Source organism: Nycticebus coucang, chromosome 6 (genome assembly GCF_027406575.1).
Source record: "Nycticebus coucang isolate mNycCou1 chromosome 6, mNycCou1.pri, whole genome shotgun sequence".
Lineage (NCBI taxonomy): Eukaryota > Metazoa > Chordata > Mammalia > Primates > Lorisidae > Nycticebus > Nycticebus coucang.
The window spans coordinates 52,302,463-52,326,699 of record NC_069785.1 but is presented as its reverse complement, the minus strand read 5'-3'; the positions used below and the strand labels follow the sequence as shown (position 1 = coordinate 52,326,699).

Genomic DNA, 24,237 nt, shown 5'->3' with positions numbered 1-24,237 from the left:
AGACTTTGCCTCATCATCTGAGGGCCTCATGGAGGCAAGTAATAGGGCCCTTATGTAGGCTCCCTGCATCATTGTTGCATATTTTAAGAGCACAGCGTTCCAAAGCGAAAGTGCTACAGACAGCCCGAAGCAAGCTATTAAGAGACCTAGTTTGCCCATGTCTTCAAAAACTGGTAGTACAGGTGGTGCCTGTGGCTCAAAGAAGTAGGGCGCCAGCCCCATATGCTGGAGGTAGTGGGTTCAAACCCAGCCCCAGGGAAAAACAAAACAAAAAAAATGGTAGTACAAACTTCTCTAAATAAGGTAAGTGTTGCTTCTTGGGAAAGCTGCTCATTTATTTCTTCATTAATTTATAAACACTGGGCGGTGCCTGTGGCTCAGCGGGTAGGGCGCCGGACCCACATACCAAGGGTGGCGGGTTCAAACTCGGCCCCGGCCAAAACTGCAACAAAAAAATAGCCGGGTATTGTGGCGGGCACCTGTAGCCCAGCTACTTGAGAGGCTGAGGCAGGAGAATTGCCTAAGCCCAGGAGTTGGAGGTTGCTGTGAGCTGTGTGATGCCATAAGCACTCTACCAAGGGCGATAAGGTGAGACTCTGTCTCTACCAAAAAAAAAAAAAAAAAATCATAAACACTTTGTGAAAAAGAAGGAAGATGTGTTTGGAGCATTTACTTTATGTCAGGGATTTTCCTGGACCCTGTCTCTCATAATCCCCACATTATGAGATGCACACTATTACTTTAAATTTACAGATAAAGAAATTAAGGCTTGGAGTGTCTTAGTGACGCTATGGAAATAGTGAGTGACAGAATCAGGACTTGAAAGCAGGTCTGTGTGACTCTCAAACACAGGTTCTTTTCCACCTCATTGTGCAACACGCTCACCTTTCTGGATAAACAACTGCAGAAACCCTTGAATAATAACGTGCCAGGAACAAGGGTCCTTCCATCAAATTTGTATTGAGTAAATCCTTGAGGAACACAAATCAACTTACTTAGTATTATCTTTAGCACCAGGGAAACACCTGCTTCCCAATAAAGCTAGGATCAAAGAAAGTTTCCAGAAGGGGGATAGAGAAAAGATGGTAGTATGATTGTGGAAAGAGAGAATGGAAGCTACAGGACTTATAGCTGTGAACCGGAAACATTAAAACAGATCGGAGGTGGCTTGGTGCCCATATCTCAGTGGTTAGGGCACCAGCCACATGCACTGGGGCTGGTGGGTTCAAACCTGGCCAGGGCCTGCTAAACAACAACAGTAACAACAACAACAAAAAAAAAAGTCAGGTGTTGTGGAGGGCACCTGTAGTCCCAGCTACTTGGGAGGCTGAGGCAAGAGAATTGCTTAAGCCCAAGAGTTTGAGGTTGCTGTGAGCTATGATGCCACAGCACTCTACCAAAGGTGACATAGTGAGACTCTGTCTCAAAAAAAAAAAAAAAATGTTGCCTTTTAACCATCAATATATTTTAGAAAAGCACAAGATAGGGCGGTGCCAGTACCTCAGTGGATAGGGTGCTGGCCACATGCACTGAGGCTGGCAGGTTTGAACCCGGCCTGGGCCAGCTAAAACAACAATGACAGTTTCAACAACAACAAAAAAGCTGAGTGTTGTGCCTATAGTCCCAACTACTTGGGAGGCTGAGGAAAGAGAATCACTTAAGCCCAAGAGTTTGAGGTTGCTGTGAGCTGTAATGCCACAGCACTCTACCGAGGGTGACAGAATGAGACTCTGTCACAAAAAACAACCCTCCCCCCCAAGATATCTTAGGTACAAAGTGCAGAAGGCTATGTACAATATCTTCTCTTTTGTATAAAAATGGAGAAAAATAAGAATATTTATTCTTAGTGTTAGAAAATATGTATCTGGGTGGCCCCTGTGGCTCAAAGGAGTAGGGCGCGGGTCCCATGTGCTAGAGGTGGCAGGTTCAAACCCAGCCCTGGCCAAAAAAAAATGCAAAAAAAAAAGAAAAGAAAAGAAAATATGTATCTGGAAGAACATAGAAGAAAAGAAAGTAGAAGTTACATCAGGGTCGTAACTGGATGGATGGGAGATGGATGATTTAAAACTTTTTTTTTTTGTTTTGTAGAGACAGAGTCTCACTTTACCGCCTTCAGTAGAGTGCCATGATGTCACACGGCTCACAGCAACCTCTAGCTCTTGGGCTTCAGCGATTCTCCTGCCTCAGCCTCCCCAGTAGCTGGGACTACAGGCGCCCGCCACAACGCCCGGCTGATTCAAACTTTTTTTAAATCAGTGAATGGATTATCTATTCAAATAATTTTCAAAAACTGGCTGGAAGTTCTAATCAACCAACAATTATTACAAGCCTATTGTCTTTTTTTTTTTTTTTTTAGACAGTCTCAAGCTGTTGCCCTGGGTAGAGTGCAGTGGTGTCATAGCTCACAGCAACCTCCAAATCGTGCTCAAGCGATTCTCTTGCCTCAGTTTTTCTATTTTTAGTAGAGATGGGGTTTCACTCTTGCTCAAGCTGGTCTTGAACTCATGAGCTCAAGCAATCTACCCACCTTGGCTGCCCAGAGTGCTGGGATTACAGGTGTGAGCCACCTTGCCTGGCCCATGCTTGTTGTCTTAAAATAGAGTAACATATTAGGTAGCCCAAATGCAATTTTTAACTCTGGGGTACAAAATATAAGATTGAATGAAGCGGCCGTGCCTAACTAATTATTGGAAATCATGGCTCTTGGTGCCTTTGGGTAATCCTGATATCAGTGATGTGGCCAAAGATTTTCCCTTGGAGGTGGGTGTGGTCACTCATGCCTGTAATCCTAGCACTCTGGGAAGTCGAGGTGGGTGGATTGCTTGAGCTCATGAGTTCAAGAACAGCCTGAGCAAAAGTGAGACCCCTGTCTCCACTAAAAATAGAAAAACTGAGACAAGAGGATCACTTTAGCTCAAGAGTTTGAGGTTGCTGTGAGCTATGATGCCATGGCACTCTACCCAGGGTGACACTTGAGACTTGGTCTCAAATAAAAAAGGGAGGCTGAGGTGGTTGGATTGCCTGATCGCACAGGTTGGAGACCAGCCTGAGCAAGAATGAGACGCCGTCTCTAAAAGTAGCTGGGCATTGTGGCGGGCGTCTGTAGTCCCAGCTACTCAGGACAGTAAGGCAAGGAAATTGCTTGAGCCCAAGAGTTTGAGGCTGCTGTGAGCTTGATGCCATAGCACTCTACTGAGGGTGACAAAGTGAAATTCTGTCTCAAAGAAAAAAAAAAGAATTCCCTTTCCTTATTGGTGGTCTCCTCTAAAACTCAGGCAGTGTGGGCAGAGACAAAGATAAATGACACCATGCTCACTCAACCAATTTAAAATTCTTCAACAGTCTGTCTGCCAAAAAATTCATGCATTATTCATCTGTAACTCTAAAAACATGGAGAAAGAAACCAGTAGTTGTTCTATGATGGATAGTTTTTCTTATTTTCTTTCACATCATAATGCTGTTCTATTTTTAATTTTTTTTTTTTTTTTTTGGAGACAGTCTCAAGCTGTTGCCCTGGGTATAGTGCCATGGCGTCCTAGCTCACAGCAACCTCAAACTCTTGGGTTCAAGTGATCCTCTTGCCTCAGTTTTTCTGGGGGCGGGAATCTTGCTTTTGCTTAGGCTGGACTCGAACTCGTGAGCTCAAGCAATACACCTGTCTCAGCCTCCCAGAGTGCTGGGATTACAGGTGTGACCCACGGTGCTTGGCCCATAATGCTGTTTTAATTGAATAAAATGATTATTTATTTATTTACTTATTTTTTGAGAGAGTCTCACTTGGTTGCCCTCAGTAGAGCGCTGAGGTGTCAGAGCTCACAGCAACCTCAAGTTCTTGGGCTTACACAATTCTCTTGTCTCAGCCTCTAGTCCTCCCAAGTAGTCCCTCTAGTCCCTAGCTAGGACTACACAATTCTTGGGCTTACACAATTCTCTTGTCTCAGCCTCTAGTCCTCCCTCTAGTCCCTCTAGTCCCTAGCTGGGACTACAGGTGCTTGCTACAATACCCAGCTATTTTTAGAGACAGGGTCTTGCTCTTGCTCAGGCTGGTTTCCCAGAGTGCTAGGATTACAGGAGTGAGCCACTGTGCTCGGCCATAATAAAATGATTTTAATAAATATAGTAGTCTTTCTTATTAATTACAGTGAATTATTCTAAATTTTGAGGAGCTACTGTTGCTTTTCTTTCTTTCTTTTTTTTTTTAAGAGACACAGTTTCACTTTGTCACCCTTGGTAGAGTGCCGTCGTGTCTCAGCTCACAGCGACCTCCAACTCCTGGGCTTCGGCAATTTTCTTATCTCAGCCTCCCAAATAGCTGGGACTACAGGCACCCACCACAACGCCCAGCTATTTTTTGTTGCAGTTTGGCTGGGGCCGGGTTTGAACCTGCCACCCTCGGTATATGGGGCTGGCGCCCTATCCACTGAGCCACCAGTGCCATCCCTACTGTTGCTTTTCAAAAGGCATGTGTTCATCACCAGTAGGCATTAGCTTTCATGCCAAGTTTTTAAATTTTTTTAAAATTTATTTATTTATTTTTTTGAGACAAGAGTCTCATTTTGTTGCCCTCGGTAGAGTACCTTCACATCACAGCTCACAGCAACCTCCAGCTCTTGGGCTTAGGCAATTTTCTTGCCTCAGCCTCCTGAGTAGCTGTGACTACAGGCTCCTGCCACAACGCCTAGCTATTTTTTGTTGCAGTTTGGCCTGGGCAGGGTTCGAACCACCCTCGGTATAGAGGGCCAGCGCCCTACTCACTGAATCACAGGCACCGCCCTCATGCCTTGCTTAACTATGATGGTCTTTTCCTTTGGAATTTCAGGTGACTAAAACTGCACTTTAAATCTAGTGAACAAAATTGTATCATTCCAGTGTTTCCCACTGTGAAGGACCAGTATCACTGGTGATGCTCAAGTTAGTTTCAGGCAGTACACAAATAAAGCAGTAACAACATTGAATCGTATAGTGAGAAAGTTATTCCCATTTCTTTTTCAAACCTACAGATTTAAAGTGCTTGCCTGGTAAGACTATCTAGCTAGGCTCGGTGCCTGTAGCTCAAGCAGCTAAGGCGCTAGCTACATACACCAGAGCTGGCGGGTTCATATCCAGCCAGGGCCTGCCAAACAACAACAACAACTGCAACCAAAAAATAGCCGGTATTGTGGTGGGTGCCTGTAGTCCTGAGGCAAGAGAATCGCTTAAGCCCAGGAGTTGGAGGAGGTTGCTGTGAGCTGTGATGCCACTGCACTCTACCCAGGGCGACAGCTTGAGACTCTGTCTCAAAGAAAAAAACTAGCTAGAGTTTAGTACAAGGTTTGTTTTCATCATACTGATTTTTACACTTACTATTTTGATTTTTTTCTTATTGCCAGAGGTTTAGAACACAAATTTGTGTCTGAAGTACCCACTCATACAAGCATAAGACAGAAGAGTGCAGGTGCTTCTAGAAACCCTTTGGACACAAAATATAAAAATCCAGTGTGTACTCTGAGGGCTTTCTTTCTTTCTTTCTTTTTTAGAGACAGAATTTCACTTCGTCACCCTCAGTAGAGTGCTATTGCATCACAGCTCACAGCAACCTCCAGCTTTTGGGCTTAGGCGATTCTCTTGCCTCAGCCTCCCAAGTAGTTGGAACTAGAGGCACCTGCCACAACACCTGACTACTCTGAGGGCTTTTCTTTGACTCAAATTCTCCCCACTGCCACCTGCAACAGACATTTGGCTTTCCAGGAACGGTGTAATACACAGAATAAACTAGAATCAAGCTGGTTTTCAGTGCTGGTTCTTTATCTTGCTGTGTGTCTACCAATTGGGACAACTGGCTACCTTGGAATCTGAGAGGAACAAATGAGGCAGCTGGCACACTTTAACAGATGCTCAATAAATATTCATTTCCTCTCCTCCCTTTACCTTTTCTTCTCTGTCCTTCAGTACTTTATTAATTTTTTTTTTTTTGTAGAGACAGAGTCTCACTTTATGGCCCTCGGTAGAGGGCCGTAGCCTCACACAGCTCACAGCAACCTCCAAATCCTTGGGCTTAGGCGATTCTCTTGACTCAGCCTCCCAAGTAGCTGGGACTACAGGCGCCCACCACAACGCCCAGCTATTTTTTGGTTGCAGTTTGACCGGGGCCGGGTTTGAACCCGCCACCCTCGGTATATGGGGCCGGTGCCTTACCGACTGAGCCATAGGCGCCGCCCTCAGTACTTTATTTTTAAAAATATATTCTTTACAGCTCGGTGCCGGTAGCAGTGGTATATGGCACCAGCCGCATACACGAAGCTGGCAGGTTCGAACCCCACCCGGGCCAGCTAAACAACAATGGCAACTGCAACAAAAAATAGCCAGGCGTTGTGGCGGGAGCCTGTAGTCCCAGCTACCTGGGAGGCTGAGGCAAGAGTTTGAGGTTGCTGTGAGCTGTGATGCCACAGCACTCTACCCAGGGCAACATAGCGAGACTCTGTCTCAAAAAAAAAAAAAACACACACATATACATTCTTTCCTACTGATCTCCTTCACTCCCATGGTTTTAATCATTACATGTACATGTATAACTTCTCATTTTCTTTCTTTCTTTCTTTTTTTTTTTTTGTAGAGACAGAGTTTCACTGTACCGCCCTCGGTAGAGTGCCGTGGCGTGACACAGCTCACAGCAACCTCTAACTCTTGGGCTTACGCGATTCTCTTGCCTCAGCCTCCCAAGCAGCTGAGACTACAGGCGCCCGCCACAACGCCCGGCTATTTTTGGTTGCAGTTTGGCCGGGGCTGGGCTTGAACCTGCCACCCTCGGCATATGGGGCCGGCACCCTACTCACTGAGCCACAGGCGCTGCCCTTTCTTTCTTTTTTTTAAATGATTCTTATTTTTATTTATTTACTTATTTTGCAGTTTTTTTTTTTTTTTTTTTGGCCAGGGATGGGTTTGAACCCTCCACCTCCGGTATATGGGGCTGGTGCCCTATTCTGTTGAGCCACAGGTGCTGCTCATAGCTTCTCATTTTCTATCACCAATTCTGACCTTTTTTTCAGAGTACCAAACCTTAGCTTTTTTGTCTGTATAGAAATTCTACCTTGGGCGGCGCCTGTGGCTCAGTGAGTAGGGCGCCGGCCCCATATGCTGAGGGTGGTGGGTTCAAACCCAGCCCTGGCCAAACTGCAACAAAAAAATAGCCGGGCGTTGTGGCGGGCGCCTGTAGTCCCAGCTACTCGGGAGGCTGAGGCAAGAGAATCGCTTAAGCCCAGGAGTTGGAGGTTGCTGTGAGCTATGTGATGCCACGGCACTCTACCAAGGGCCATAAAGTGAGACTCTGTCTCTACAAAAAAAAAAAAAAAAAAAAAGAAAGAAATTCTACCTTGATATTCTGCCATCATCTTAAACTTAACACGTACAAAATACAATTTATCAGCCGGCTGTTGTGGCAGGCGCCTGTAGTCCCAGCTACTTGGGAGGCTGAGGCAAGAGAATTGCCTAAGCCCAAGAGCTAGAGGTTGCTGTGAGCTGTGACACCATAGCACTCTACCGAGGGGGACAAACCCAGACTCTGTCTCTAAAAAAAAATACAATTTATCTTTCTCCAGATCTGTTCCTCCTCCTCTCAATTTTCTCCTTTCTTTCATGCTATTATTTCCATCACTCAGGCTCAAAATCTTAGTCATCCTTAACTCCTTTCCTCTTCCCATCACATTGAATAAGACATCTATAAACATTTTATATGATATTTTAATAAGCTAGCAAAGGGTTATGAACAAAAAAAATTCGTTTTATCCCTTCATCTACTCCACTCCCCTAAGGATGAGAAAAGTTAGAAGACATGCCCAGAGGAGTAGAACCTAGAATAAAAACCAGTTAAGACTTGAACTTGTGGCTCCTGGCGCCAACCACTGTGCTCTTTCCCCTTACCAGGTCATCTCAACCTCTCCAATATCCTTTGTCTGTATGTGAATCCGTATCTCCTTCCCCCTGGGACTATCATTCCCCAATTTGGGCTTTCCGTATAGATTTACAAAAAATTGGCTCAGTCAGGAAAATAATAGTTGATAGTGTGTATCTAGTGTTGCCTAGGAGAGTTTTAAAAAATAATAGGAAAAAACTCACCAAAAAAACAAATTTTTTTTTTTTGAGACAGAACCTCAAGCTGTCACCCTGGGTAAAGTGCTGTGGCATCACAGCTCACAGCAACCTCCAACTCCTGGGCTTAAGCAATTGTCTTGCCTCAGCCTCCCAAGTAGCTGGGACCACAGGTGCCTGCTACAATGCCTATTTTTTTGGTTGCTGTTGTCATTGTTGTTTAGCAGGCCAGGCTGGATTCGAACCCGCCAGTGGCTGGCGACTGAGCCACTTGAGCCACAGGCGCTGAGCCCCCAAAATTTTTTGACCATGAAATATATAATACACATGCTGAAAAGTACATCCCTCCAAAAACCTACAGCTCAATTTAGTAGAGTGAACACCCACATAACCTCCAGGCTTTGTGTTGTTACAAAGAAATATCTGAGGCTGGGTAATTTATAAAAATGTTTATTTGGCTTTCAATTCTACAGCTGCCTACATTTGGGGCAAAAGGTGAAAGGGTTAGTTGGCATGTGCGGAGATCACATGGTGAGAGGAGGTGAGAAAAAGAAGGAGGTGCTAACCTCTTTGCAACAATCAGTTTTAAGGAACTAAGAGGGAAAATTCACTCACTCCCCTGAATGGCACCAAACCATTCATGAGGGATCTACCCCCAAGACCCAAGTACCTCCCACCAGGTTCTACCTCCAACACTGGACATCAAATTTTAGTGACACTTGGTGGGGCCAAACACTTCTAGTTCCCCCGCAAGCACCACCCCTTTTGAAGCTATTTCCTTTCTTTTCTTTTTTTTTTTTTAGAGACAGAGTCTTACTTTGTCACCCTCAGTAAAGAGCTGTCGCATCACAGCTCACAGCAACCTCCAGCTCTTGGGCTTAGGCGATTCTCTTGCCTCAGCCTTCCAAGTAGCTGGGACTACAGGCGCCCACCACAATGCCTGGCTATTTTTTGTTGCAGTTTGGCTGGAGCCAGGTTTGAACCCGCCACCGTGGGTATATGGAGCCGGTGCCCTACTTTGTGAGCCACAGGCACCGCCTGTTCCTTTCTTTCTTTATAGAATTTTATTACTTAAATATATATCCTTAGGGGCAGTGCCTGTGGCTCAAAGGAGTAGGGCGCCAGGCCCATATGCTGGAGGTGGCGGGTTCATACCCAACCCCAGCCAAAAACAGCAAAATGCCAAATGTTGGTCAAGAGTTGCAGTTACTGCAACTACATGCTGCTGGTGGGAAAGTGTATAGTATGACTACTTTGGAAAATTCAAAGTTCAAAAACAGGCAAAACCAAAATAGATTTTAGGAGATATATATATATATATATTTTTTTTTTTGTCTCCACGTTTCAAAATTATGTGTGGTTAAAAATTATACTTTTATTAAACATGACAAAAAGTACTAGAAAAGAGAAATTAAAAAAAATTACAATCTCCTAAATTTTTATAAGATCTGCAGACATAGAATCAGTCTATTAACCCTTTGTCCCTGGAGCTTTCAGAAACTAAACATGCTAATTGAAGCATGCAGCAATGTCAACAACCATTACAACACATGGCGAATTACTAGATAGTCTTTGGTTTCTTACAAATCAAATAATTCACCCAAGTTGGTTTCAGTTTTTTGTTTTTTGGTAGAGACAGAGTCTCACTGTACTGCCCTCGGGTAGAGTGCCTTGACGTCACACAGCTCACAGCAACCTCTAACTCTTGGGCTTATGTGATTCTCTTGCCTCAGCCTCCCAGGCAGCTGGGACTACAGGCACCCACCACAATGCTCGGCTATTATTTTGTTGCAGTTTGGCCAGGGCTGGGTTTGAACCCACCACCCTTGGCATATGGGGCCGGCGCCCTACTCACTGAGCCATAGGCGCTGCCGTTCAGTTTTTTTTTTTTTTAGACAGAGTTACACTTTGTCACCTTCGGTAGAGTGCTGTAGCATCATAACTCACAGCAACCTCAAACTCTTGGGCTCAAGAGATTTTCTTGCTTCAGCCTCCCAAGTAGCTGGGACTACAGGCGCCTGCCACATTGCATGGCTATTTTTTTTTTTTTGTAGAGACAAGAGTCTCACTGTACCACCCTCAGGTAGAGTGTCGTGGCGTCACACGGCTCACAGCAACCTCTAACTCTTGGGCTTACGCGATTCTCTTGCCTCAGCCTCCCTAGCAGCTGGGACTACAGGCGCCCGCCACAACGCCCGGCTATTTTTTTGTTGCAGTTTGGCCGGGGCTGCGTTTGAACCCGCCACCCTCGGCATATGGGGCCGGTGCCCTACTCACTGAGCCACAGGCGCCGCCTTGCATGGCTATTTTTAGAGATGGGGGTCTCGCTCTGGCTCAGGCTGGTCTTGAACTCGTGAGCTTAGGCAATTCACCTACCTTGGCCTCCTAGAGTGGTAATATTACAGGTGTGAGCTACCTCGCCCAGCCAAAAAACACCTTAAACGCCTTTGGTTTTGTCCATAGCAAACATACTGTTTGAAAACCAAGGTGTTGTAGGCAAGTCAAAAGGTTAAACTGCTATTAATTTCTAAATTCTGTTACTTTCTATAAATGTCTTGTCCTGGAGAGGTAACAAAGGTCTTGCAGAGTGGCACTGACTTATGGATCACACTTTCGGTTGCAAAGCTTTAAGATCACTGAATAACCAGACTTCTGAGTCCACAGGGATGAAGTCCAAGCAATTGAAGGGGCTGGCTGCAGTGGCTCATGCCTGCAATCCTAGCAATCCTGGGAGGCCCAGGCCTGCTTGAGGTCAGAAACACAAGACCAGCCTTAGCAAGAACAAGACCCAGTCTCTTCTAAAAATAGAAAAAATTAGCTGGGTGTGGTAGCACATGCCTGTACTCCCAGCTACCTGGGAGACTGAGGAAGGAGGAATTTGAGGTTGCAGGGTTGCAGTGAGCTATGATGATGCCACCAACTGCTCTGTGGCCAGAGAGACAAGAATCTGGGGGGCTTGGTGAGGATGCAGGCAATTGAAGAGTAGCTCTGGTCCTAAAGTCACCAGCTGGCCACCTAGTGGCCTCTTTCTAGATATGAGCACAATGTTGTGTCACTCCCTAGCTCAAAAGCCATTCATTGTTCCCCTTGTCAAGTCTTGAGAGAGTGAAACCTGTCATCCAAGGCCTTCCAGAGCTGGTTCCAAACAATTTTTAAAATCTGAGTACTTAATTCTTTATCCCACTAGACTGCACTGCCCAACATGGATGCAACTAGCCTTACTTGAAGTATAGAAAGTGAAATGAAGCTAATTTAGAAATTGAATTTTCTTTTTTTTGTGTGTGTGTGGTTTTTGGCCAGGGTTGGGTTTGAACCCGCCACCTGTAGCATATGGGACCGGCGCTCTACCCCTTTGAGCCACAGGTGCCGCACTAAAAAGAACATATCCTTTTTCTTTTTTGAGACAGAGCCTCAAGCTGTCACCCTGGATAGAGTGCCATGGCATCACAGCTCACAGCAACCTCCAACACCTGGGCTTAAACGATTCTCTTGCCTCAGCCTCCCAAGTAGCTGAGATGACAGGTGCCCACCACAACACCCAGCTATTTTTTGGTTGCAGCAGTCGTTGTTTGCTAGGCCCGGGCTGAATTCGAACCCGCCAGCTCAGGTGTATGTGGCTGGAGCTTTAGCTGTAGAAATTGAATTTTCAATCTTAACTTTAATGATGGGTATGTGAATCTACTTCTTTTTTCTTTTTTTGCAGTTTTTGGCCGGGGCTGGCTTTGAACCCGCCACTTTTGGCATATGCGGCCGGCACCCTACTCCTTTGAGCCACAGCCGCTGCCCTGAATCTACTTTTTCAACTGGAAATTTTATGCAATCAAGTTCTGACCCATGTTTAAGGATAAAATATATACCAGATTGCAAATACTTAGTAATGAGAAAAATAATTAAAAGAAAACTTTTAAATATTTAGTTTTTTAATACCGAACACATATGAAACGATAATATTTGGATAAACTGGGCTAAATAAAAGACATTATTAAAGTTAAATCAATTAATTTTACCCAGATGATCATGCCCCAAATCTAGGAATTTCTATTGATACATCCCTTTCCCTCACTCTCCACGTTTGATTCATTAGCAAGAGAGGGTACCTCTAATTATAAAATAAATATACTTTGAATCCATCTGCTTTCTCTATCTCTACTACTTCTATCGTAGTCCTTGCAACTCTACTCCTTAAGTCTTTGATGGCTTCCATGGCAACCTATCAAGGCTGCAGACTTCATCTCCTACCATTCCTTCCTTTGCTCACTAGATTTCAGCCACATTGGCCCTCCTTGCTATTTCTTTTTCTTTCTGTTTTTTTGAGACAGAGTCTCACTTTTTGGCCCTTGGTAGAGTGCCGTGGCATCACACAGCTCACAGCAACCTCCAACTCCTGGGCTTACACAATTCTCTTGCCTCAGCCTCCCAATAGCTGGGACTACAGGCGCCCGCCACAACACCCAGCTATTTTTTGTTGCAGTTGTCATTGCTGCTTAGCTGGCCAGGGCTGGGTTCGAACCCGCCAGCTTTGGTATATGTGGGTGGCGCCATAACCACTGTGCTACAGGCGCTGAGCCTTTCCTTGCTATTTCTTTTTTTTTGTAGAGACAGAGTCTCACTTTATGGCCCTCGGTACAGTGCCGTGGCCTCACACAGCTCACAGCAACCTCCAACTCCTGGGCTTAAGCGATTCTCTTGCCTCAGCCTCCTGAGTAGCTGGGACTACAGGCGCCCGCCACAATGCCCGGCTATTTTTTGGTTGCAGTTTGGCCGGGGCCGGGTTTGAACCCGCCACCCTCGGTATATGGAGCTGGCGCCTTACCGACTGAGCCACAGGCGCCGCCCTTCCTTGCTATTTCTTAACACAACAAACTCCTCATCTGCTATTTCCTTTGGTTTTACATACTTCCCTTAACTCCTTTGCAGACTTAGTTCAAAGAATACCACCTAAACTTTGCTCACTCTCCCTCAGAGAAACTTTATCCAACCACTTTTTTTTTGAGACAAAGTCAGTACCTACTGAGCTACGAGTGCCACCCACATCCAACCACCCTTTACTTTCCTTCATGAACTTAGTATGGGATATTGCCCTTCTTCTGTCCTTAGTCTGTTCCACTCTAGAAACAAGAGCAAGAATTCTAGTTTGTTCTGCTGCCACCAAGTCACAGCATGGGTGCTCTTTCAACAGGTGTTGCATGAACAAACATCTAATTGCTGACTACATCTATCTGCTTGGTTGGCCACTGGCTCTTCAAATTCTACATAATTGGTCTCTCACCTTTTTTCCTTCACAAGAAATCCACTTTTAACTCTTTGGTGTGCTCTAAACTTTGTTTTTTGAGATAGGAGTCTCACTTTGTTGCCCTTGGTAGAGTGCTATGGCATGATAGCTCTTGGCAACCTCAAACTCTTGAGCTCAAGAGTTTCTCTTGGCTCAGCCTCCTGAGTAGCAGGGACTACAGGAGTCCACAACACCCAGCTATATTGCTTTTGCTCAGACTGGTCTCATAATCTTGAGCTCAAGTAATCCACCTGCTTTGGCCTCCCAGAGTGCTAGGATAACAGGTGTGAGCCACCGTGCCTGGCTCTTTGTTCTTAAAAAAACTCCAAAATACCCCCCAAACAAACAAAAATTCTACATCATCCAAAGAGAACTTTCTTCCTTCCCTAATGCATATCCTCCTCCCTTCTTTCGTTTTTTGAGACAGACTCTCATTGTTGCCCTGGGTAGTGTGCAAGCACTTAGCTCACCTCAACCTCTGAGGCTCAAGTGATCCTCCTATATCAGCCTTCTGGGTAGCTGTGACTACAGGCACCTACCCCAATGCGGAGCTAGGTTTTTCTGTTTTCTTTTTTTTTTGGCCGGGGCTGAGTTCGAACCCGCCGCCTCTGGCATATGGGGCCGGCACCCTAACCGTTTGAGCCACAGGCACTGCCCGGTTTTTCTGTTTTCAATACAGACTGGGTCTTGCTCTTGCTCAGGCTAGTCTCAAAACTCCTGGTCTCAATCCTCCCCCAAGTGACTCCCAGTATTAGGATTATAGGTGTTAGCTGCCATGTCTGGCCTCCTCCTTTTTTTTTTCTTGCTTTTGAAACAGTCTGTGTCACCCCCGGTAGAGTGCTATACTGTCACAGCTCACAGCAACCTCAAACTCCTGAGCTTAAGTGATTCTCTTGCCTCAGCCTCCCGAGTAGCTGGGACTACAGGTGCCTGCCACAATGCCCGGCTATTTTGTAAATTAATTTTTTTGTTGTTGTTGCAGCTGTCATTGTTGTTTAGCAAGCCTGGGCCGGGTTCAAATGTGTCAGCCTCTGTGTATGTGGACGGTGCCCTACCCACTGAGCTACGGGTGCCGCCCCTCTCCCTTGTTTCTAACATAGGTGAAGACATTTCCATTCTCCAAAATGCTCCACTAACACACTTGGGAGTCATTCCATTATCTAGTGAATCAAATCTCCAAGCTGTTAATAACCACATTGGTCATTTTTCTTCTCTATTTGCCACTACCTCAGAGCAAGTCATTAATCTCTCACAGGCTGTTATTTTCCTTGCTTTGGATTTTTGTGTAAGTGATCTAAAATGCAAATTCAATCCTACAATGCTTCTGGTTGAAATCTTTAATAGCTTTCTCTTGGATCTCAAGAGCTGATTTCTGCACAGGACATTCAAGGTCTTCCTGAGTAGACTTGTAAAGCAGCACCTCAAGATATCCTTACCCAATTTCCCTAGTGTTTGCCTCCTAACCTTTATACTTACTGCTTCCTCTTTCTAGAAGGCCTTCCCCAATTCCCTTATTAAAGCTAATTGCTTCTCAAGTCCCATTCCATTCCATTCCTTTAGTAAGGGGTTCCTTCTTTATGAGATTCTGCAGTATTCAGCAGTTTTCCCTCATCATTCTACTGATGATAACTATTTACTTCTACATTCTACAGCATAAAACCAACTGGGGGTGAGTGGGTAAGGCTTCTATAGCACTTCTTAGCTGAATGTTTATTCAAGTAAACATGTTACAAATAAAGGTGACATCAAAATTTCATCAACTGAAATAAAAATATTAAATCAAAAGGTAACAGACCATGGCTCCTATGCCACTTTTTTTTTCTATGTGACGCACAATGTAAGTTGTACAAAGACTATGAATCTTTACTACATCATTACAAAAGGTAAGTGAAGAAAGATTACTTATGGCAGGCCACACATAATCAGTGGGCAATGAGGATTTCATTTAAGTTTGTCACCTCTCCTGGATCAAACTCTTAGTGCTGTCTTAGATATTCCCAAATCTCAGATTAGAAGATACCAAAAGTTCAGTTAGTAGGTTAGGAAAGCTGGCTCTCCTGATAAAAACTTCTCAGGGTATCGCGTTCCTCACCAAATCACATGTAAATTTATAAGGCTTTTACTTTGGAAATCACTATTCCTAAAGTAAAAGCCTTATGAATTTTTGAGACAGAGCCTCAAGCTGTCGCCCTGGGTACAAGTACTGTCCCATCACAGCTCACAGCAACCTCCAACTCCTGGGCTTAAGCGATTCTCTTGCCTCAGCCTCCCAAGTAGCTGGGACTACAGGCGCCCGCCACAATGCCTGGCTATTTTTGGGTTGGAGTTGTCATTGGCTGGATTCAAACCCACCACCTCTAGTGTCTGTGGCAGGCGCTTAGCCTCTTGAGATACAGGCGCCGAGCCGAATTCTTTCTTAATAAAGTGCAACACCACAAAATCTTTTGACATTCCAGCCACTGGTAATATCTCTACCTGGGGTGACAGATATCTAAGGGAATTCAGTTACGAGGATGTATGAAGTATGAGGCACCATTAGATGTTAAAAAAAAAAAAAAGCTACCTGAGTATGTACATCCTGGTTATAAACCTACTCAGCTTATGCTAAGTGGAGACGAATTCTTACAGTTCTTTCCCTGCTACCTCTACAGGGTCTCCAGTTCCAGCCTGCCTAGTTGAATCTAGGGTCACTTTAAGGTACATCCTAACCCTCCCAGTTGCCCTTCCGTCTCCCAAGATTCTCCCAGGCGGCCCAATGGGCAAGCTTAAGTTCCAAAGATTCCGCAGACTGTCTTTTAACCGTCAAGTCAGGGAGATAACGAAGCGTAGCACTGGCATATTAGTTTCCAAACTCCTACCCACCGCAGAAAGAAGCGGGGAGGTTCCGCTACCGCCCCGCAGCTCCGCCGCGCACATGGCGGGCTGTAGTTCCCATCCCCGCTGCCGCGCAGGCGCCGGGCGAGCCGGGACTTGCGGTCGCAAAGAGTGGATCATTCCGCCGTCTTCTTTGTGTGGCTGAAGCACTAGAATTGGCATATTTTCCTCCCTTCTTTTAAAAAGAAAAGTCAGACCCTCTCGCTCCTTTCTCCCGCCGGAATGGGGTCGGAAAGTCGGTGGGAGTGGGCTCTAGGGACGACTGCAGATGCGGAAAATCCTAGGGCAAAGGGCCGACGAAGGCCGGGCCGAGGAGGGATGCTGGGAGCTTTGACTCACTCGCACACCATGTGTCCTTCCGCGCGCAGCACGGGGGACTTTTCGGTGGGGATTTTGGGCGCCGACCAGACGCGGCATTTTCGGAAAATAGCGCCCTGTGCAGCTGAAGCGCTTTGTGTGTAGCGGGGCCGCGTCAGCCCGGCCGGGTACGAGGCACCTTGGGTCCTCGCACCACCTCCTGCTGCCTCCCCGTTGCCGCTCCCGAAGCTTTTCCAGGTCAGTGCGGGTCTGTGTAGGGCCCTGTTACCACCGGATGTGGAAGTTGATCTCTTCGCTGGTAAAAAATAATTCCACTTCCCCCGGAACCCAGATCATCCCCGCGATTTCCTGTTTATTGCATTAAGGCGCCGGGTTTCCGGGGCTCCTGGCCCCGCTTATTCCGCGGGGGTCGGCGGGGTCGGCCTGGGCGCCCGCTCCGCCAGCTCCGCCCGCGCCGCCGCCGTGCTTTGTCCGCTGGGCACCCGGCTTCTGGGAGGGGCGGGCAGACATGGTGGCGGCCGCCGCCCCCTCCTCGGCCCCGGCATGCCGCGGCCTCCTGGCTGCTCCCGGCTGGGCCAGGCCGCAGCCCCGGGCTGGGGCGGCGATGGGGTCGCTCCGGGACGGCGGGGGCTCTCAGATCGCCGGGAGGAGGGCGATGGGCGAGAGAAGGAGAGAGGCAGGTGCGGCCCGGCCTCGGTCCCCGGCGCCGCTGGCCCCTTTGTCTGGGCGGCCTGACGGGCCCGCCGGATTCTCCGGAGCAGGGAAGGGGCGGCCGGGCCTGGGCGCACTGTGCTGCGGGGCCCGCGGGGCCCGCGGGGCGGGGAGGCGCTCGGGCCGCCGCGGGAGCGGATGGCCGGGACAGGGTTAACTGGAGAGCCCAGCCTGTACCGCGTGGGGCGGCCACCACGACAGCTTCGGCCGCGGGGACTGGAGTCCTGAGGGGAAGAAGACTGCCTCTCTGAATGTTCGAGACTTGTGCCACAGAGGCTTTGCCGCCGAGACCCGCCAGTGCATGGCTTCGGGAAAGTTGAGAATTTTGCCAGGTCATCTCTGCCTGGGCACAGTTAATCAGTGGTGTATTTAGCGTGTTTTCGTTGAAGCTCTCCAACTGTGTTGAAGCAGCATGCCTATCCTCAAGGGTGCATCGTGAAAACTGAAACCAAAGGAATGATAGAGGCCTGCTTTGTGTGTTTTCCCACTTCACGCTTCTTTCTGGTACATACTCTGTTTAAGCCTGATTGGACTGGCGAGCAGACATCTGTTCAAAGAAGGGGCAGAGACTACAGTTTACTTCTGAAGGGGGCTTGGTAATGTGGAAATATTTAACTTCTCCCTTCAGACTGGTTTGCTGTCTACACTCAGGCAAGTTACTTTCTGAAGTACAATTTGTATCTAGAAGAAGGTTTGAATTAGTCCATAAATGATCTTTGTAAAGTACTTTGCCATCACGATTAAAGATGCACTCTTAATTTATTATGCAGAAGTTAGTAGTCAGACATTTTTTTGCATATCGTTTATCTCACGACCTGCCCGGCTTGGTTTAAATTTTTTCTCACTAACGTGCAAGTATCATGAGTTTTGGCACTTCCATATTCAGGCTCGGACTTTTGAGTTTTAAGGAAGTTAAAAACGACATTATCTCACTTTCTTAATTTTTCTAAGTATTTCTCAAAAACAAAAAGCCATTTCATGTTAACACTAATGACATTTAAGCAGAAGTGACATGTACAGATCTTTTTAATGTCTGGTGTAATAGAAGATAGCTAGATTCTTAAACATACTTCTTCAGTCTATTGTGGGTTTCACACCTTGTAACTTCTGGAAAACTCTGTACACTTAATAGTTTTGTTTTTAACAGAAATGTGTTATCCTTTCCTGCTTTCACCATACAAGTCAAATCAGGTTGTTATGCAAGACAACATTTTAAGAATATGGATAAAGTTGATTCCTATACTTTTTTGTTGGGCTAACTTTAAAAAAAAAGTGGTAGTTAAGTATATAAACTATCACAGATAAAGATTGCATAATCTGGATGTGATCCTGGAGCCTCAGGAACGTTTGGAAATGTTCTAAGTGAATAAACTCAGTTTTTAATAACAGTACATTTTTTTTTTTGTTTTCTTGTAGGAATCTATTAGAGTGATATGAAGGTATATATTTTTATTGGTGTACACAAATAAAAAGTGAATTCTGTATTAGATGTGCTTTTGAAAATTTGTATGTTAATTTTTATCTTTAGAATACTTTCAAAACACTGTAAGTGCTCCAGATTTAGAGGGAATTCTGCAGTGAAACCTTTGGTGAAAGGAAGAATAGTTTGTATACATAAGGACTCCTTAGAGTCCTCTGTCTCAGTCTCTGAAACAATCTGGGTATTCTAGATTGGCTGACAATTACACTGTTATGTGTAAAAATTTGAAGCCATGCTTACACTAATGGTTTTGAAAGGAAACTAAATTTGTTTCTAGTTGTTTCTGTGAACTCTAGACTGAATCTGTCAGTCAGTAGTTCTCTACTGTTCCATCAACAGGAAGCATCTGGTCATTCTTCATGTAATTGTTAGAGAATGCCAGGTGTATTTTTAATGTTTGCTGTTCAAATGAAAATAGAAAGTATCTATATAATGAGCCACATCTTTCTCTCTCTCTTGTTTTTTTTTGAAACAGTGTCTCACTCTGTGCCCTGGGTAGAGTAGCCTAGCTTCAAAGCTCACAGAAACCTCAAACTCTTGGGCTCAGGGGATCCTTTTGATTCAGCCTCCAGAGAATCTGGCATATAGGCACCTGCCACCATGCCTGTCCAGTTTTCCTGTTTTTTTTTTTTTTTTTAAATAGGGACTAAAGGTGCCCACCACCATACCTATCTAATTTTTTTTTTTTTTTCCAAGTAGAGATGTGGGTCTTGCTTTTGGCTCAGGCTCATCTTGAACTCCTGAGCTTAGGTGATCCACCCATTTTTCCCTCCCAGAGTGCTAAGATTACAGTGCAGCCCACATCTCTTGTAGAATGGCTTTCTTTTTCCCTTAAGTACTTTGTAAATTAGAATAGTAACAGGTAAAGCAAACATGTCATGAGGAGTTCAGAACTGTTAAGTGAGATTTTGACTCATGAATTTTGAGAGAGCGTAAGATCCTTATCTCTTGCTTTGCAAGTTACCTGCAAATGAATTTACTGATGGCCTCCGCCTTTCTCTCTCACTTTGCAAACAAACAAAAAAAAACAAACCCAAACAAAGTTGAAGTTAAGGGCAACCAGGTTTTCTAATGAATATCATTTCTTTGGCCACAAGTCTTTCCAAGTAGTAATCAATGTTTCTATGACATTAATGTGTCTACTTTGGGACAGCTATAATTAGTATCATACTTAAGTTTTCTGAAGATGTTTGTCTTTCATGGTCTCTACAAGGCACATGTAGTCCTAGATGAGATTAGTATTAGGGGCTCTCTTTTTCTTCATAGTGTTGAGTGTTGAGGCTATGCTTTGCACAGTGAAGATCCTGTGGTACAGTCAGCTCTCAGTTCAGTTGGTAGGCTAGTAGTGTACCTGAATATGTCCATGTATTAAGTGTGGAGGCTTAACCTGGAAGTGATTTCTACACTAAGGATAAATCCATATGCATGGCCATTGACATATTTAGAAGTAGAAACCTAAAACTCTCAGCCCTACTTCACTTACCTTTTAATAGGAATAATTGTAAAGACTGGCAGGGCCTCAAATTTTAATGCACATATGGAAAATGTGGAAAAGACTTAATCATTTTAATGGATTACACAATAGTGTTGATTCATACGAAATGTGCAATTTTTTTTCTTGACTACTAGACAACCAGGGATTGTGTCGTATTTCTAAAAATGTAATTTCCAAGTTGGTAGAACAGCAGGTAGAAAGAACAAGGTGTTAGTACCACTTCATTTTTTTTTTTTTTAAGAGACAGTCTGACTTTATCACCCTTGGTAGAGTGCTGTGGCGTCACAGCTCACAGCAACCTCCAACTCCTGGGTTTAAGAGATTCTCTTGCCTCAGCCTCCCGGAGTAGCTGGAACTACAGGCGCCTGCCACAATGCTCAGCTATTTTTTTTGTTGCAGTTTGGCTGGGGCTGGGTTTGAACCCACTACCCTCGGTATATGGGGCCGGCACCCTACTCACTGAGCCATGGGTGCTGCCCAGTACCACTTTACTTTGTACTGGTTGTAATATATGTGGGATATTGTGTCAGCTTTATAGGTAGCAGGCTGTCACACCATACCCGAGACTTTGTATCCATTCTCAAACTTTATATCAGAGCCACTTTGGAGATCAAATTATAAAAACAATACAGGGAGGGCTCTGCGCCTGTAGCTCAGTGGCTAAGGCACCAGTCACATACACCAGGGCTGGTGGGTTCGAACCTGGCCCAGGCCTACCAAACAACAATAACAACTACAACAACAAAAATACCCGGGTGTGTGGTGGAGCCTGTAGTCCTAGCTAATTGGGAGGCTGAGCCAAGAGAATGCTTAAGTCCAAGAGTTGGAGGTTGCTGTGAGTTGTGATACTATAGCACTCTACCGAGGGTGACATAGTGAGACTCTGTCTCTTAAAAAACAAAACAAAACAAAACAACACATGGAGGCCCAAGCTTAAGTAGGAGAGGACCTGGGCCTCTATTTTATTTTTATTTTTTTTTATTGTTGGGGATTCATTGAGGGTACAATAAGCCAGGTTACACTAATTGCAATTGTTAGGTAAAGTCCCTCTATTTTTATAAAGTTCCTGAGGTAATACATGTAGACACCCAGGTTTCAGAGGTACTGAACTATAGAGCATATATGGATGTCTGACTTAAAGTAGAGAAGGCTTCTTTAAGTAATAGTAGCCACCTTTAAATTTGGAGGTTCTGTCACACAGAGGGATCAGGTTTGATCTGACCAGGAAGAATTAGGATCTATGGGTAGAAGTTAAATAACTATTTTCCAAGAGAAATTTCCTCAAAACTGTAAAAATGGAATGGATTGCTCTGTCTCTGTTTGCTGATAGTGTCCACATTCGGGAATCAGACTAGAATTGATGTGTTCAAGGAGGATTTGGGGTAGGTGTCTTCAAGTTCCCTATAAACTTGGAGATATGAAATATATCTACGTTTGCCGACACATAGTGGAAGATCAAAAGCAAATAGAGTGAAATGAGTTGGTTACCTTAAGCGGATCATAGTTTTCACATTCTTGGATAAAGTAAAATGAATATTAAGTGAAAAGGCTCTTTGATGAAGGGCTTTTAAGTTGTAGTTTTGTGGACTCAGAAGCCTTAAAAATAGGCATGGAAATTCCCATTTGAAGGAAATTATGTTTATGTAATAAAGATGTGTGTGAGGATTTAGCTGTGAGCATACCAGTTATAACACTGTTGGGTAACCCCCATAGTAATCACATGAAATAGGTAGTGTAATCTCCATTTTTTAGAAAAAACAGACATAGAGAAATGAGGTTACTTCCCCAAGATAGCTGAGTTAGTGGTAGGAATAGGACTTGAATCCAGCCAGTGTGGCTCCAGAGCCAGTCCTCTTGATCTCCGTGCTGCAGAATTGTGAACAACCTAAAGGTTTTACAGTGATGTTACGGCATATCCCTACAGTGGATCACTATCCAATCATAATATCCTCAGAAGAATGTAAAGACATGAAAAGGTGTCTTGGTGTGTGTAAGAGAAAAAAGCAGATAGAAAAATATGACTCTTCAGGAGGAAAGCACGAATAGGAACAAAAATAGCAAACAAAACCATAATACAATTTCAGTTAAGAAACCCAAAATATATTGATATCTGGAAGGATATGTGTCAAATTGTTATTTCTGAGTGTAGTTTTTTTTTTTTTTTTTTTTTTTTGTAGAGACAGAGTCTCACTTTATGGCCCTCGGTAGAGTGCCGTGGCCTCACACAGCTCACAGCAACCTCCAACTCCTGGGCTTAAGCGATTCTCTTTCCTCAGCCTCCCGAGTAGCTGGGACTACAGGCGCCCGCCACAACGCCTGGCTAATTTCTGAGTGTAGTTTTATAGGTGATTATTTTCTTTTTGCTTATCCAAATTTTCTAATTTATACAATGAATATGGATTATTGTGTATTATAATTAATAAGATTAAAATGTTTTTCAATAAAAAATTAGAGATACTGGCATAGGCCATTAAATTTGGATTCTTTACTATGCATTTTATGCAAGTTATTTTGGGAATTGCACATAAATGAGAATTTGTAAATGCATGAAGTGTGTTGAAGTATTTTTTTTTGAGACAGTTTCACTATGTTGCCCTTGGTAGAGTGCTATGGCCTCACAGCTCACAGCAACCTCAAACTCTTGGGTTCAAGTGATTCTCTTGCCTTAGCCTCTCAGGTAGCTGGGATTATAGGCACCCGCCACAATGCCCAGCTATATTTAGATATGGGATTTTGCTCTTCTTCAGGCTGGTCTTGAACCTGTGAGCTCAGGCAGTCCATCTGCCTCGGCCTGCGAGAGTGCTAGGATTATATGTGAGCTACCACACCCGGCCTTTGAAAATTTTTTTTTTTTTTTTTTTTTTGAGATGGAGCCTCAGACTATTGCCCTAGGTAGAGTGCCATAGCATCACAGCTCACAGCAAACCTCCAATTCCTGAGCTCCAGTGATTCTCCTGCCTCTGCCTCCCAAGTAGCCGGGACTACAGGCGCCTGCCACAGTGCCTGGCTGTTTCTTTTGGTTGCAGCCATCATTGTTGTTTGGCAGGCCCAGGCTGGATTTGAACCCGCCAGCTTAGGTGTATGTGGCTGGTGCCTTAGCCACTTGAGCCACAGGTGCTGAGCCTGAATATGTTTTTTTTAAGTTTGGTTCCTTACTATTACCATAGTAGAAGTAGTGTGTTAATTCAGAGGAAAATATCACTGACTCCTACCACGTGACCATGATCAGCTCTGTTTTCTTGTGTTTTATTCATCTTATCTGTGTTTGTTTGTTTGTTTGTTTTCTTTTCTTTTCTTTTGTAGAGACAGAGTCTCACTTTATGGCCCTCAGTAGAGTGCCATGGCATCACATAGCTCACAGCAACCTCCAACTCCTGGGCTTAAGTGATTCTCTTGTCTCAGCCTCCTGAGTAGTTAGGACTACAGGCGCCCACCACAATGCCCAGCTATTTTTTGGTTGCAGTTCAGCTGGGGCCGGGTTTGAACCCGCCGCCCTCGGTATATGGGGACAGCGCCTTACCGACTGAGCCACAGGCGCCGCCCTGTTTGTTTTCTTTTTGAGACAGAGCCTAGCTCTGTTGCCTTGGGTTAGAGAGTGCAGCAGTAATGTCCTCATGGCCCCCTCCCATGCCCAGTTAATTTTTCTATTTTTCAGAGATAGTCTTGTTCTTGCTCAGGCTAGTCTCAAATGATCCTCCTGGCGTGATCTCTCTAGAGTGTCAGGATTATCGGTGTGAACTACCATGCTTGGTGTTACGCATAATATTTTAAAATAGTCACTATGTATTGATGTGACTTTAGGCAATTTACTTAAATCTCTCCATGCCTCAGTTTCCTCCTTTGTAACATGGGACTATAATATCTACCTTATGGTGGTTGGGAGTATTAAATTTGAGTTGTTGCACATAAAGCAACAATAAATGTGGCTCAGTAAGTGTTAGCAATTACTATAGAATCACAGTTCACTATTCAAAACTCTTGGGGTAATAGGCTTTGGCAGTAACAATATTTAGTATGGCTTGA

General features: G+C 44.8%; 1 protein-coding gene across 9 annotated transcripts in view; it reads left to right on the top strand.

Annotated features, from left to right (window-relative positions):
• Positions 1-11,855: 11,855 nt before the first annotated feature.
• GABPB1 (GA binding protein transcription factor subunit beta 1) overlaps positions 11,856-24,237 on the top strand; it is an 82,233-nt gene continuing 69,851 nt past the window's right edge. For 3 of the 9 annotated variants that reach the window (XM_053596160.1, XM_053596157.1, XM_053596151.1), the window contains exon 1: positions 11,859-16,765. The gene's annotated coding sequence lies outside the window, so the exon portion shown is untranslated. Of the gene's footprint in view, positions 16,766-17,591; positions 17,891-24,237 lie in introns of those variants that run through there. The other 6 variants (XM_053596153.1, XM_053596158.1, XM_053596159.1 and 3 more) reach the window with 5 other exon arrangements.